Raw genomic sequence first — 13,893 nt, 5'->3', positions numbered from 1 at the left:
ATGTTTTTTACCATATTGCACCATCAACAGAATTCTTTCAAATATTTAGCCTACTTACAGGGAGCTCTTGTCTCCCCGTGACTATTTTCCCTCTTATGTAATACTGTAAATGTGGTATATATAACTTGCCAGCTCTGCAAAGGATGGTTAAAGAATGATACCACCCTGACATTTGCATGTCTGTAGCCTACCCCTGGAAAAAAGAGATACATGGAGTAGACATGTTTTAAATGGAAACTTCTTTACCTTCTTAGGTGTTCTGGTAGAATTGACTTTGAATGTTGTTAATGGCAAAATCTAGAACCCAGAAGTCTAGAATCTAGAACACACATCAGACACAGTTTATCATACTTTATTTTGTAGGGGAACCACAGGTACTTTAAAAGAAGGTTATACAGAGCTGTACATAGGAGAGCAGTATTCACAGAAATGATAGCCATGTCTTCTCCCAAAGTTTAAATACTATTCTTTAATTCTCTATAATATTTTTTTTATAATAATGATACAATAAAAGCTTGTGTAACTGGTCCTGCAGCTTTTTCGATATGTTGTCGATGATGTCATTGTTGTGTTACAGGGCTCATTTTTTTTCTCCAAAAAAGGAAAATTAAAAGAGTTATGATTTCTAACACATAACAGGCACAGACTGCCATCCTGCGTATGATGGTGTATGTATGATGACGCCCAATTCACTCACAAAAGAGAGACTGAAAGACAGAGGGATAGATAGACAGAAAGAGACAAAGAGAGAGAGAGATGTGCCCCGTTTGAATACTTCAGAAATGCTTCCTTCCTTGAAGTAATCACTGATCTGATTTGGTTGGGCCTGTCAGAGTAATAAGACCGTCACCTTGCTTTCACCTGTCCAATCACCAATGGATCTGTGCTTACCTGAAGAAAGGATGCATCTCTTCAGTATGCGAACAGAGACAGATAAGCTTGATGTTGGAGAGTGGTCAGTAACAGTTGTAGAACGGGCATCAGTTCATAGTAAGGTTGCTGGGGGGGTTGGATGTTGAATTTCGGACCCCCTGGTTGAGACCCCCTCTTCCGCTGCCCTGACCCCCAATCCCTGATCTTTGACCTCCAGGTGGGTCACTTCCAGAGCTGTGTGCTGAGTGTCTGACCGGAGGGTGAAGCGGCCCAGCCTCCCATGGTGGAGGCAGGCTGACCGACGGCCATGCCCCCCCCCCCCCCGGCACCGTTCAGACTCATCCCTGACATCTGCTGGTTCATCTGGGGAAGAAAGAGAGAGACGAGTAGTAAGGTAAAGGTGTCAGGGTCAGGGAAACACAATATTGCCTAATACAAAATCAAACCCCTTACCCGAATGCATCTATATCGATCTCAGAAAATTGGATAGTTATGGCAACATGGTAACATTACCTAATTAAGTTAACTCCCAAAGATACTGATCTTGTATTCTCATTAAACCATCTTATACTTCAAATGCAAAGCTTACTCCTAGGGGAAAAACCCCAATATGCCAAAGAACGAGACAACAAAATAACTACCATACCTGTCCCATGTTCCACTGGCCCTGCTGCCCAGGCTGGACGGCTTACATCCCCTGCATGCCCTGAGCGGGTACCATACCCGCGGGTATCCCCCCCGGGGTACCCCCATCATCCTCGGAGACATGCCAACCATCCCGGCAGCAGGCGCTTGTCCCATGAAACCGTTGGGCATCGTCATGCCAACCATCATGCCTGTGTTTGGTCCCATTATGGCGGCTCCGCTCTGAGCCATCATGGCACCCATGACGGTGGTGGGGGGCATGCCCGTGCCCATGCCAGGAAAGCTCTTGTAGCCAGTGGGGACCTGCTGCTGGGGGATGCCTACTGGAAACTGCATCTGGGCGGGGTTCATGTATATACCAGCTGGAGTGGAGAAAGAGAGGAGAAATACTGAGAACAGGGTTGCACAGTTTGTCTTTCTTTCAAAATAAAACGTTCTGTTAACCTTTATGACGGCTTGCCACAGATAAACTGAGAGAGTGGGAAAGTGACTGAACAACTTGGTTGGTGACTTGTTTAGAAGTGTTTGGTATTTACACTATATAGCCCAGAGCCAGTTGGGGACAATTTCCAACCTCTGTGTTATTGGTTGGTGTGTGTGTGTGAGTGTGTGTGTGTGTGCATGCACTTGTGTTTGCGTGCACATGCCCAAAATGATGCATGACAGGGCGACCATTTTACTGGCATATGCGCCTAAATATTTTGCTGTGCGACCTGGAATATTAATTTAGGAGCACAAGTGCGCCTGGATTAAAAAAAAAATCCCCCAGATGATAATTGTTGTAATGATTACTTCTCTGTACCGAAGCCCTTGAGTGCCATGGAGAATACACTGAGCAAAGATTCATTACTATAAAGAAAACGGCTTGTTAAACTCATATTTGTCATTGTGCTCCTAAATGTCTTTGTGTGCTCCTACATTTTTCAACTTAGGCGCACATGTGCTCCTTGTAAAAAAGGTCAGTGTAGAGCCCTGCATGAGTGTACAGTATGTGCATGTGTACGCTTGTCTGTATTTCTCCTTACCAGGCGGCGCCTGCTGGTGCTGGGGCATCTGAGGCATACTGGTGTTCCCATACAGGGACAGGATGGAGTCCTTGGAGAGGTGTTTCTTGGCCCTGGTGTCCTCCCCCTTAATGCCAACTCCACCACCAGTCTCACTGAACAGGTCCAGGTCTCCCTGGGTAGAGCCTGAGGATGGGGTTGCTGCTGGGGGTTGTGTTGGGGTGCTGGCTGGGGTACTGGAGCTAGCCTGGAAGAAGGAAGCAAAAACTGTAAGAACTACGTAAGAAAAGTCGCTAACCATATTCAGTCTCTTGATCTTCAAACTTCTCTCACGCTAACGTGCACTGGCCTGCATGCATGGATGGATATATATATATACAGTTGGAGTCTGAAGTTTACATACACTTAGGTTGGAGTCATTAAAACATGTTTTTCAACCACTCCACAAATTTCTTCTTAACAAACTATAGTTTTGGCACGTAGGTTAGGACATCTTCAGTGAGGGAAAAAAGTATTTGATCTCCTGCTGATTTTGTACGTTTGCCCACTGACAAAGAAATGATCAGTCTATAATTTTAATGGTAGGTTTATTTGAACAGTGAGAGAAAGAATAACAACAAAAATATCCAGAAAGACGCATGTAAAAAATGTTATAAATGTATTTGCATTTTAATGAGGGAAATAAGTATTTGACCCCCTCTCAATCAGAAAGATTTCTGGCTCCCAGGTGTCTTTTATACAGGTAACGAGCTGAGATTAGGAGCACACTCTTAAAAGGAATGCTCCTAATCTCAGCTTGTTACCTGTATAAAAGACACCTGTCCACAGAAGCAATCAATCAATCAGTTTCCAAACTCTCCACCATGGCCAAGACCAAAGAGGTCTCCAAGGATGTCAGGGACAAGATTGTAGACCTACACAAGGCTGGAATGGGCTACAAGACCATCGCCAAGCAGCTTGGTGAGAAGGTGACAACAGTTGGTGCGATTATTCGCAAACGGAAGAAACACAAAATAACTGTCAATCTCCCTCGGCCTGGTGCTCCATGCAAGATCTCACCTCGTGGAGTTGCAATGATCATGAAAACGGTGAGGAATCAGCCCAGAACTACACGGGAGGATCTTGTCAATGATCTCAAGGCAGCTGGGACCATAGTCACCAAGAAAACAATTGGTAACACACTACGCAGTGAAGGACTGAAATCCTGCAGTGCCCGCAAGGACCCCCTGCTCAAGAAAGCACATATACATGCCCGTCTGAAGTTTGCCAATGAACATCTGAATGATTCAGAGGAGCACTGGGTGAGACCAAAATGGAGCTCTTTGGCATCAACTCAACTCGCCGTGTTTGGAGGAGGAGGAATGCTGCCTATGACCCCAAGAACACCATCCCCACCGTCAAACATGGAGGTGGAAACATTATGCTTTGGGGGTGTTTTTCTGCTAAGGGGACAGGACAACTTCACCGCATCAAAGGGACGATGGACAGGGCCATGTACCGTCAAATCTTGGGTGAGAACCTCCTTCCCTCAGCCAGTGCATTGAAAATGGGTTGTGGATGGGTATTCCAGCATGACAATGACCCAAAACACACGGCCAAGGCAACAAAGGAGTGGCTCAAGAAGAAACACATTAAGGTCCTGGGGAGGCCTAGCCAGTCTCCAGACCTTAATCCCATAGAAAATCTGTGGAGGGAGCTGAAGGTTCGAGTTGCCAAATGTCAGCCTCGAAACCTTAATGACTTGGAGAAGATCTGCAAAGACGAGTGGGACAAAATCCCTCCTGAGATGTGTGCAAACCTGGTGGCCAACTACGAGAAACGTCTGACCTCTGTGATTGCCAACAAGGGTTTTGCCACCAAGTACTAAGTCATGTTTTGCAGAGGGGTCAAATACTTATTTCCCTCATTAAAATGCAAATCAATTCATAACATTTTTGACATGCGTTTTTCTGGATTTTATTTTTGTTATTCTGTCTCTCACTGTTCAAATAAACCTACCATTAAAATGATAGACTTATCATGTCTTTGTCAGTGGGCAAACATACAAAATTAGCAGGGGATCAAATACTTTTTTCCCTCACTGTACTTTGTGCATGACACAAGTAATTTTTCCAACAATTGTTTACGGACAGATTATTTCACTTATAATTCACTGCATCACAATTCCAGTGGGTCAGAAGTTTACATACACTCAGTTGACTGTGCCTTTAAACAGCTTGGAAAATTCCAGAAAATTATGTCATGGCTTTAGAAGCTTCTGATAGGCTAATTGACATCATTTGCGTCAACTGGAGGTGTACCTGTGGATGTATTTCAAGGCCTACCTTCAAACTCAGTGCCACTTTGCTTGACATCATGGGAAAATCAAAAGAAAATCAGCCAAGACCTCAGAAAAAAATTGTAGACCTCCACAAGTCTGGTTCATCCTTGGGAGCAATTTCCAAATGCCTGAAAGTACCACGTTCATCTGTACAAACAATAGTACGCAAGTATAAACACCATGGGACCACGCAGCCGTCATACTGCTCAGGAAAGAGACGTGTTCTGTCTCCTAAAGATGAACATACTTTGGTGCGATAAGTGCAAATCAATCCCAGAACAACAGCAAAGGACCTTGTGAAGATGCTGGAGGAAACAGGTACAAAAGTATCTATATCCACAGTAAAACAAGTCCTATATCGACATAACCTGAAATGCCGCTCAGCAAGGAAGATGCCACCGCTCCAAAACCACCATAAAAAAGCCAGACTACGGTTTGCAACTGCACATAGGGACAAAGATCATACTTTTTAGAGAAATGTCCTCTGGTCTGATGAAACAAAAATAGAACTGTTTGGCCATAATGACCATCGTTATGTTTGGAGGAAAAATGGGGTGGCTTGCAAGCTGAAAAACACCATCCCAACCGTGAAGCACGGGGGTGGCAGCATCATGCTGTGGGGGTGCTTTGCTGCAGGCGGGACTGGTGCACTTCACAAAATAGATGGCATCATGAGGAAGGAAAATTATGTGGATATTTTGAAGCAATATCTCAAGACATCAGTCAGGAAGTTAAAGCTTGGTCGCAAATGAGTCTTCCAAATGGACAAAATTCCATTTGTGGCAAAATGTTGTGGCAAAATGGCTTAAGGAGAACAAAGTCAAGGTATTGGAGTGGCCATCGCAAAGCCCTGACCTCAATCCTACAGAACATGTGGACAGAACTGAAAAAGCGTGTGCGAGCAAGGAGGCCTACAAACCTGACTCAGTTACACCAGCTCCGTCAGGAGGAATGGGCCAAAATTCACCCAACTTATTGTGGGAAGCTTGTGGAAGGCTACCCGAAACGTTTGACCCAAGTTAAACAATTTAAAGGCAATGCTACCAAATACTAATTGAGTGTATGTAAACTTCTGACCAACTGGGAATGTGATGAAATAAATAAAAGCTGAAATAAATCACTCTACTATTATTCTGAAATGTCACATTCTTAAAATAAAGTGGTGATCTTAACTGACCTAAAACAGGGAATTTTTAATAGGATTAAATGTCAGGAATTGTGAAAAACTGAGTTTAAATGTATTTGGCTAAGATGTAAACTTCCGACTTCAACTGTATATATTTTTTTTTCTTCCACTGGTCCTCCATGGGAAACGAACGCACAACCTTGGCGGTGCAAGCCACATGCTCTATCAACTGAGCCATCATTGAGATGTAGACATATAGGTAATATGTTGTGCATGTACAGTGAGGGAAAAAAGTATTTGATCCCCTGCTGATTTTGTACGTTTGCCCACTGACAAAGACATGACCAGTCTATAATTTTAATGGTAGGTTTATTTGAACAGTGAGAATAACAACAACAAAAATCCAGAAAAACGCATGTCAAAAATGGTATGAATTGATTTGCATTTCAATGAGGGAAATAAGTATTTGACCCCTCTGCAAAACATGACTTAGTACTTGGTGGCAAAACCCTTGTTGGCAATCACAGAGGTCAGACGTTTCTTGTAGTTGGCCACAAGGTTTGCACACATCTCAGGAGGGATTTTGTCCCACTTCTCTTTGCAGATCTTCTCCAAGTTATTAAGGTTTCGAGGCTGACGTTTGGCAACTCGAACCTTCAGCTCCCTCCACAGATTTTCTATGGGATTAAGGTCTGGAGACTGGCTAGACCACTCCAGGACCTTAATGTGCTTCTTCTTGAGCCACTCCTTTGTTGCCTTGGCTGTGTATTTTGGGTCATTGTCATGCTGGAATACCCATCCACGACCCATTTTCAATGCCCTGGCTGAGGGAAGGAGGTTCTCACTCAAGATTTGACGGTACATGGCCCCGTCCATCGTCCCTTTGATGCAGTGAAGTTGTCCTGTCCCCTTAGCAGAAAAACACCCCCAAAGCATAATGTTTCCACCTCCATGTTTGACGGTGGGGATGGTGTTCTTGGGGTCATAGGCAGCATTCCTCCTCCTCCAAACACGGCAAGTTGAGTTGATGCCAAAGAGCTTGATTTTGGTCTCATCTGACCACAACACTTTCACCCAGTTCTTCTCTGAATAATTCAGATGTTCATTGGCAAACTTCAGACGGGCCTGTATATGTGCTTTCTTGAGCAGGGGGACCTTGCGGGCGCTGCAGGATTTCATGGTATAAATCTCCCACAGGAATTCCTAATATGGGAATATCCCCATATCCAACAGCTGATAAAAGCATTATGAGGGGAACCCTCAGAATTGTGCTTGCTCCTCCATCTAGAGGCCCTGAGCGAGAATGCATGTTATTCTCCAGAAAATGTGGAGATAACTGATTGCATTAGCGTTGTTACATTGTTACAAACTGTTCACATCTTTGCACATTTCTGAAGGTCACAGTTGCCCTCCTGCTTACGTCTTTGCCTCGGTTGTCTCCCTTCGGAGTTTGAAAGTTAACCAGCGATTGATTGACATGTAGTTGAACTACTAAACCCCTGCCCTTATCAATGACAGTGATACCAATCAAAGACAAAACACAATCAAATGCAACGACAAAAGGTTTATTGAAGATAAAATGGGTGGGGTGTGGGAAGGGGATTGGGGATGAAGAAAAAGTGTGAGAGAAAATAGAAACACCATTGTTGGTGCCTGCATCAGTGATCTCCCTGTATAGTGTTGTGGTGGCAGGTGAGGCGGCTCTCATCCTTGTTGATTTCATCCTCTTTCTTGGAAGCCACTTTAGCCTGAAAAACGAAAGGTTATAAAATATAGAAAACCTATTTTACAGACAGCCATTATCACTGGATATTAGCATCAAAATAGTTGATAAATGATTATGTTAAGTACAAAATAGAATTACAGTATGGGTTATTACTTACAGGCTTCTTGTTCTTCCCCCTGAGAGCTCTCCAGAGAGATGAGAATAATCCACACCTCTTCTTCTTCTTGGCAGCAGCAGTTGATGAGATGTCGTTGACATCAGTAGTAGAGGTAGACATTTTCTCAGCAGACTGCTCCAGGCTGGTAACTAGCATCAACTTCACGTAAAGCAACATGGCTACTCTTGGTTGAACCCATAGAAATAGTGATGGTAAGTCTACTTCCCTTGGTTGACACATCAGCCACATGGACCTCAGGTTGGTTGGAGGCTCTCAGGGTTGAGTCCTCATCCTGAGACACTAGATTTGTAGCAGACTGGAACCGGTCATTCTCCACAATGGAAACACTGGTAGACAGAACCTGAGATACTAGGCCTGCAGCAGACTGGATCAGGTCATTCTCCACAATGGAAACACTGGTGGACAGAACCTGAGACACTAGGCCTGCAGCAGACTGGATCAGGTCATTCTCCACAATGGAAACACTGGTGGACAGAACCTGAGATACTAGGCCTGCAGCAGACTGGATCAGGTCATTCTCCACAATGGAAACACTGGTGGACAGAACCTGAGACACTAGGCCTGCAGCAGACTGGATCAGGTCATTCTCCACAATGGAAACACTGGTGGACAGAACCTGAGACACTAGGCCTGCAGCAGACTGGATCAGGTCATTCTCCACAATGGAAACACTGGTGGACAGAACCTGAGACACTAGGCCTGCAGCAGACTGGATTAGGTCATTCTCCATAATGGCAACACTGGTGGACAGAACCTGAGATACTAGGCCTGCAGACGACTGGTTCAGGTTGTCTTCCTTGATGGAAACACTGGTGGACAGAACCTGAGGAGTCTGCTGGAGTGTCAGTGGCTCCCACTCATCCAGGAAGAAGCTCTCGACAGAGGGGAAGCTTCTTCCTTTCAGAATTGGGGGAATGTAGGGGGTGTACCCAACAGTCCAGAGCAGAGAGCTGTTGATGGCATTCGCGTAGTGGTACTTGTCGCCAAGTATCTCTGCAAAGCTCTGACGGATGTTCTGACTCTCTGACTCTGGACCTTCAAGGGTGTTGAGTTGGGTCACCATTGAAATCCACCCTGAAAGAAACGCCATGACAGCACAGGATCAACAAAACAGATTTTTAGCATTATAAGAAAGGGAGGGATATTTTCCTTTTCACTCATGGCAAATAATGTGTGTTCCAATAATATCTCCTATTTCCTTAAAGTGTGCACTCCTTCTCTACTTCCCAGACATCTTAAACCGTTGGATTGGTGGAGGCATAGGCTAGTGGGAGTTTCAACCATATTTCTTATACCAGTCATTTATTTTCAATTCAGTGAAGTGAACAAGTGCGCACTTTGGGAGGAAGGAGAGATAATTGAGACATTGCATATTTTACTTGGCCTAAGTAAAACCATTTACAGCTGTAAATATTCATTTTGCATGGTTACATTGCTTGGTAACTAACAACAAAAGCCTTTACAGCCATCTTATTCTAAGTTTGAAGATATTTCCTTTCTACTAAGAATTAAATCAATTAATATTTTTGTTTTAAGACTGAAATAATTAAATTATTCTTACCTGAGTTAACTGCGTTGTCCTTAATAGAATAATGTCCGTCTTCAGGGAGGATGAATGAAAAGCTTGCCATAATGCTGTATCTCTCGTTTGTCGATCAAGAACTGAAGATTTCTTGAGAGTTCTGAACATAACTCTCTGGTTCTGGAGTTCCATACGAAGCGTCGGCATTGTGACCCTCTCTGTCGCATAGAGATGGAAATATTGATGTCCAGAATGCCATTACGCAGGGTTTCGAATGGAATTCGGTTACACTTTATTTGGATAGTCCCAAGTGGATGGTTTGTAGATGTTCAATAACTGTCAGCATTTCAACTAACTATCCACTAACCCTAACCCTTAACCCTTAACATTAGCCCTAAACGTAACCCTTACCCTTATTCTAAACTAACCATAACCTTGGCAAGCAGTTGCTTATCAACAGATCGTTTGTTGAAAGTATGCCCATCTGTAGATTATTTATACGGGACTATCCAAATAAAGTGTGACCAGGAATTCTATCTCTGTTTAATAATACTACATTTATTTTATATAGCACTTTTCATTAAAGAGAATTTCAAATACGCTTTAAAAACAAAACTAATGTAGGATTCTGACATTGGCTGGTTTTGACTTGGGGGATGGTTTCCACAGCTGACGGTGTTGAGGCAGTTCAGAAAGGTAGTAGCAGCGGAGGGAGCGTCGACGGTACAGAGAGGGAGAAGCGTCAGTCGGATAGACGGGCCGGAGCTCTTAATCGGCACCTTCGCTGTATTCTCCTCCTCAAGTGGATCATCAACAACCGAAGGTGTAGCACATGAGAGTCACACGCTGGCCAATACCAAAATGTTAAGAATATGTCGTCCTCTGAATATTGTAATTGATTGTAGAATATCGAGTAAACTAGGGTCAACACCCTCACTGTTTATGCACTCAAAAGGGACCATGCTAAAATCATGTCCCGCGCTTTTCCTCAACTGCGAATTCGTTTTTTCTACCAAACTCTCCAGTTCAGTTCTTCTTCATTCAGTTATTTTTCAGAAAAGTATTCTTAAATGTTTTTTACCATATTGCACCATCAACAGAATTCTTTCAAATATTTAGCCTACTTACAGGGAGCTCTTGTCTCCCCGTGACTATGTTCCCTCTTATGTAATACTGTAAATGTGGTGTATATAACTTGCCAGCTCTGCAAAGGATGGTTAAAGAATGATACCACCCTGACATTTGCATGTCTGTAGCCTACCCCTGGAAAAAAGAGATACATGGAGTAGACATGTTTTAAATGCAAACTTCTTTACCTTCTTAGGTATTCTGGTAGAATTGACTTTGAATGTTGTTAATGGCAAAATCTAAAACCCAGAAGTCTAGACTCTAGAACACACATCAGACACAGTTTATCATACTTTATTTTGTAGGGGAACCACAGGTACTTTAAAAGAAGGTTATACAGAGCTGTACATAGGAGAGCAGTATTCACAGAAATGATAGCCATGTCTTCTCCCAAAGTTTAAATACTATTCTTTAATTCTCTATAATAATTTTTTATAATAATGATACAATTAAAGCTTGTGTAACTGGTCCTGCAGCTTTTTCGATATGTTGTCGATGATGTCATTGTTGTGTTACAGGGCTATTTTTTTTTCTCCAAAAAAGGAAAATTAAAAGAGTTATGATTTCTAACACATAACAGGCACAGACTGCCATCCTGCGTATGAGGGTGTATGTATGATGACACCCAATTCACTCACAAAAGAGAGACTGAAAGACAGAGGGATAGATAGACAGAAAGAGACAAAGAGAGGGAGAGATGTGCCCCGTTTGAATACTTCAGAAATGCTTCCTTCCTTGAAGTAATCACTGATCTGATTTGGTTGGGCCAGTCAGAGTAATAAGACCGTCACTTTGCTTTCACCTGTCCAATCACCAATGGATCTGTGCTTACCTGAAGAAAGGATGCTTCTCTTCAGTATGCGAACAGAGACAGATAAATAAGCTTGATGTTGGAGAGTGGTAAGTAACAGTTGGAGAACGGGCATCAGTTCATAGTAAGGTTGCTGGGGGGGTTGGATGTTGAATTTCGGACCCCCTGGTTGAGACCCCCTCTTCCGCTGCCCTGACCCCCAATCCCTGATCTTTGACCTCCAGGTGGGTCACTTCCAGAGCTGTGTGCTGAGTGTCTGACCGGAGGGTGAAGCGGCCCAGCCTCCCATGGTGGAGGCAGGCTGACCGAAGGCCATGCCCCCCCCGGCACCGTTCAGACTCATCCCTGACATTTGCTGGTTCATCTGGGGAAGAAAGAGAGAGACGAGTAGTAAGGTAAAGGTGTCAGGGTCAGGGAAACACAATATTGCCTAATACAAAATCAAACCCCTTACCCCAATGCATCTATATCGATCCCAGAAAATTGGATAGTTATGGCAATATGGTAACATTACCTAATTAAGTTAACTCCCAAAGATACTGATCTTGTACTCTCATTAAACCATCTTATACTTCAAATGCAAAGCTTACTCCTAGGGGAAAAACCCCAATATCCCAAAGAACGAGACAACAAAATAACTACCATACCTGTCCCATGTTCCACTGGACCTGCTGCCCAGGCTGGACGGCATACATCCCCTGCATGCCCTGAGCGGGCACCATACCCGCGGGCATCCCCCCCTGGGGTACCCCCATCATCCTCGGAGCCATGCCAACCATCCCGGCCGCAGGCGCTTGTCCCATGAAACCGTTGGGTATCGTCATGCCAACCATCATGCCTGTGTTGGGTCCCATCATGGCGGCTCCGCTCTGAGCCATCATGGCACCCAATGACGGTGGTGGGGGGCATGCCCGTGCCCATGCCAGGAAAGGCCTGGTAGCCAGTGGGGACCTGCTGCTGGGGGATGCCTACTGGAAACTGCATCTGGGCGGGGTTCATGTATATACCAGCTGGAGTGGAGAAAGAGAGGAGAAATACTGAGAACAGGGTTGCACAGTTTGTCTTTCTTTCAAAATAAAACGTTCTGTTAACCTTTATGACGGCTTGCCACAGATAAACTGAGAGAGTGGGAAAGTGACTGAACAACTTGGTTGGTGACTTGCTACTTTAGAAGTGTTTGGTATTTACACTATATAGCCCAGAGCCAGTTGGGGACCATTTCCAACCTCTGTGTTATTGGTTGGTGTGTGTGTGTGAGTGTGTGTGTGTGCATGCACTTGTGTTTGCGTGCACATGCCCAAAATGATGCATGACAGGGCGACCATTTTACTGGCATATGCGCCTAAATATTTTGCTGTGCGACCTGGAATATTAATTTAGGAGCACAAGTGCGCCTGGATTTAAAAAAAAATCCCCCAGATGATAATTGTTGTAATGATTACTTCACTGTACCGAAGCCCCTGAGTGCCATGGAGAATACACTGAGCACAGATTCATTACTATAATGAAAACGGCTTGTTAACCTCATATTTGTCATTGTGCTCCTAAATGTCTTTGTGTGCTCCTACATTTTTCAACGCAGGCGCACATGTGCTCCTTGTAAAAAAAGGTCAGTGTAGAGCCCTGCATGAGTGTACAGTATGTGCATGTGTACGCTTGTCTGTATTTCTCCTTACCAGGCGGGGCCTGCTGGTGCTGGGGCATCTGAGGCATACTGGTGTTCCCATACAGGGACAGGATGGAGTCCTTGGAGAGGTGTTTCTTGGCCCCGGTGTCCTCCCCCTTAATGCCAACTCCACCACCAGTCTCACTGAACAGGTCCAGGTCTCCCTGGGTAGAGCCTGAGGATGGGGTTGCTGCTGGGGGTTGTGTTGGGGTGCTGGCTGGGGTACTGGAGCTAGCCTGGAAGAAGGAAGCAAAAACTGTAAGAACTACGTAAGAAAAGTCGCTAACCATATTCAGTCTCTTGATCTTCAAACTTCTCTCACGCTAACATGTGTCACGGTTTCGGCCGAGGCTGCTCCTCCTCCTTGTTCGGGCAGGCTTCGGCGGTCGTCGTCCCCGGAGTACTAGCTGCCACCGTTCGATGTTTCATGTTTGTTTGGTTTTGTCTGTTCGTACACCTGTCCCTTGTTAGTGTTTGATTTGGTTGCCTATTTAGTTTTCGTGTGTGGGGGCAGGTGTTATGTGGTATTGTTTATTTGTCAAGCTGTTGCTCTGTGATATTTACTCTCAGGATTGTTGTTTGTTCCGAGAGTCCGCACTGTGTGCGCTATCGCCTTTTTACGCACTGTGTGTTTTGTGCGTACTGTCTATTTTGCCTCCCGGTTGGGTTGGCTGTTCGCCTGTTTGCTGCTGTTATTTTGTGACTAAAGTCTGTTGACGAACGCCCGTGTTTCCTGCGCTTGATTCCTCACCGCATCTACACTCAGCTACTGACAGAATACCACATCACACCATGGAGTCAGCAGGAGCACCCGCGCTGACAGAGGTCATGGAGGACCGTCTTCGTGGACAGGAGGACCGGATTAACCAGATCGGGCACGCCTTGGATCGGGTG

General features: G+C 44.6%; 2 pseudogenes across 2 annotated transcripts; both read right to left on the bottom strand.

Moving 5' to 3' along the window:
* Nucleotides 1-336: 336 nt before the first annotated feature.
* On the bottom strand, nucleotides 337-2,823 carry LOC311124226 (stromal membrane-associated protein 1-like; annotated as a pseudogene). The gene is made up of 3 exons: nucleotides 2,544-2,823; nucleotides 1,520-1,880; nucleotides 337-1,236 (listed from the first exon to the last, which is right to left on the bottom strand). The product of its transcript is annotated as a stromal membrane-associated protein 1-like (transcript).
* An 8,739-nt stretch (nucleotides 2,824-11,562) lies between these two features.
* Nucleotides 11,563-13,289, bottom strand: LOC311124225 (stromal membrane-associated protein 1-like; annotated as a pseudogene). Its single transcript has 3 exons — nucleotides 13,010-13,289; nucleotides 11,981-12,343; nucleotides 11,563-11,697 (listed from the first exon to the last, which is right to left on the bottom strand). The product of its transcript is annotated as a stromal membrane-associated protein 1-like (transcript).
* Between the last annotated feature and the right edge of the window lie 604 nt (nucleotides 13,290-13,893).

The sequence above is a fragment of the Coregonus lavaretus genome (assembly GCF_964263955.1).
Source record: "Coregonus lavaretus genome assembly, contig: HAP1_SCAFFOLD_619, whole genome shotgun sequence".
Lineage (NCBI taxonomy): Eukaryota > Metazoa > Chordata > Actinopteri > Salmoniformes > Salmonidae > Coregonus > Coregonus lavaretus.
Note: the sequence above shows the minus strand (reverse complement) of the source record. Positions and strands in the feature narration are given on the sequence as shown.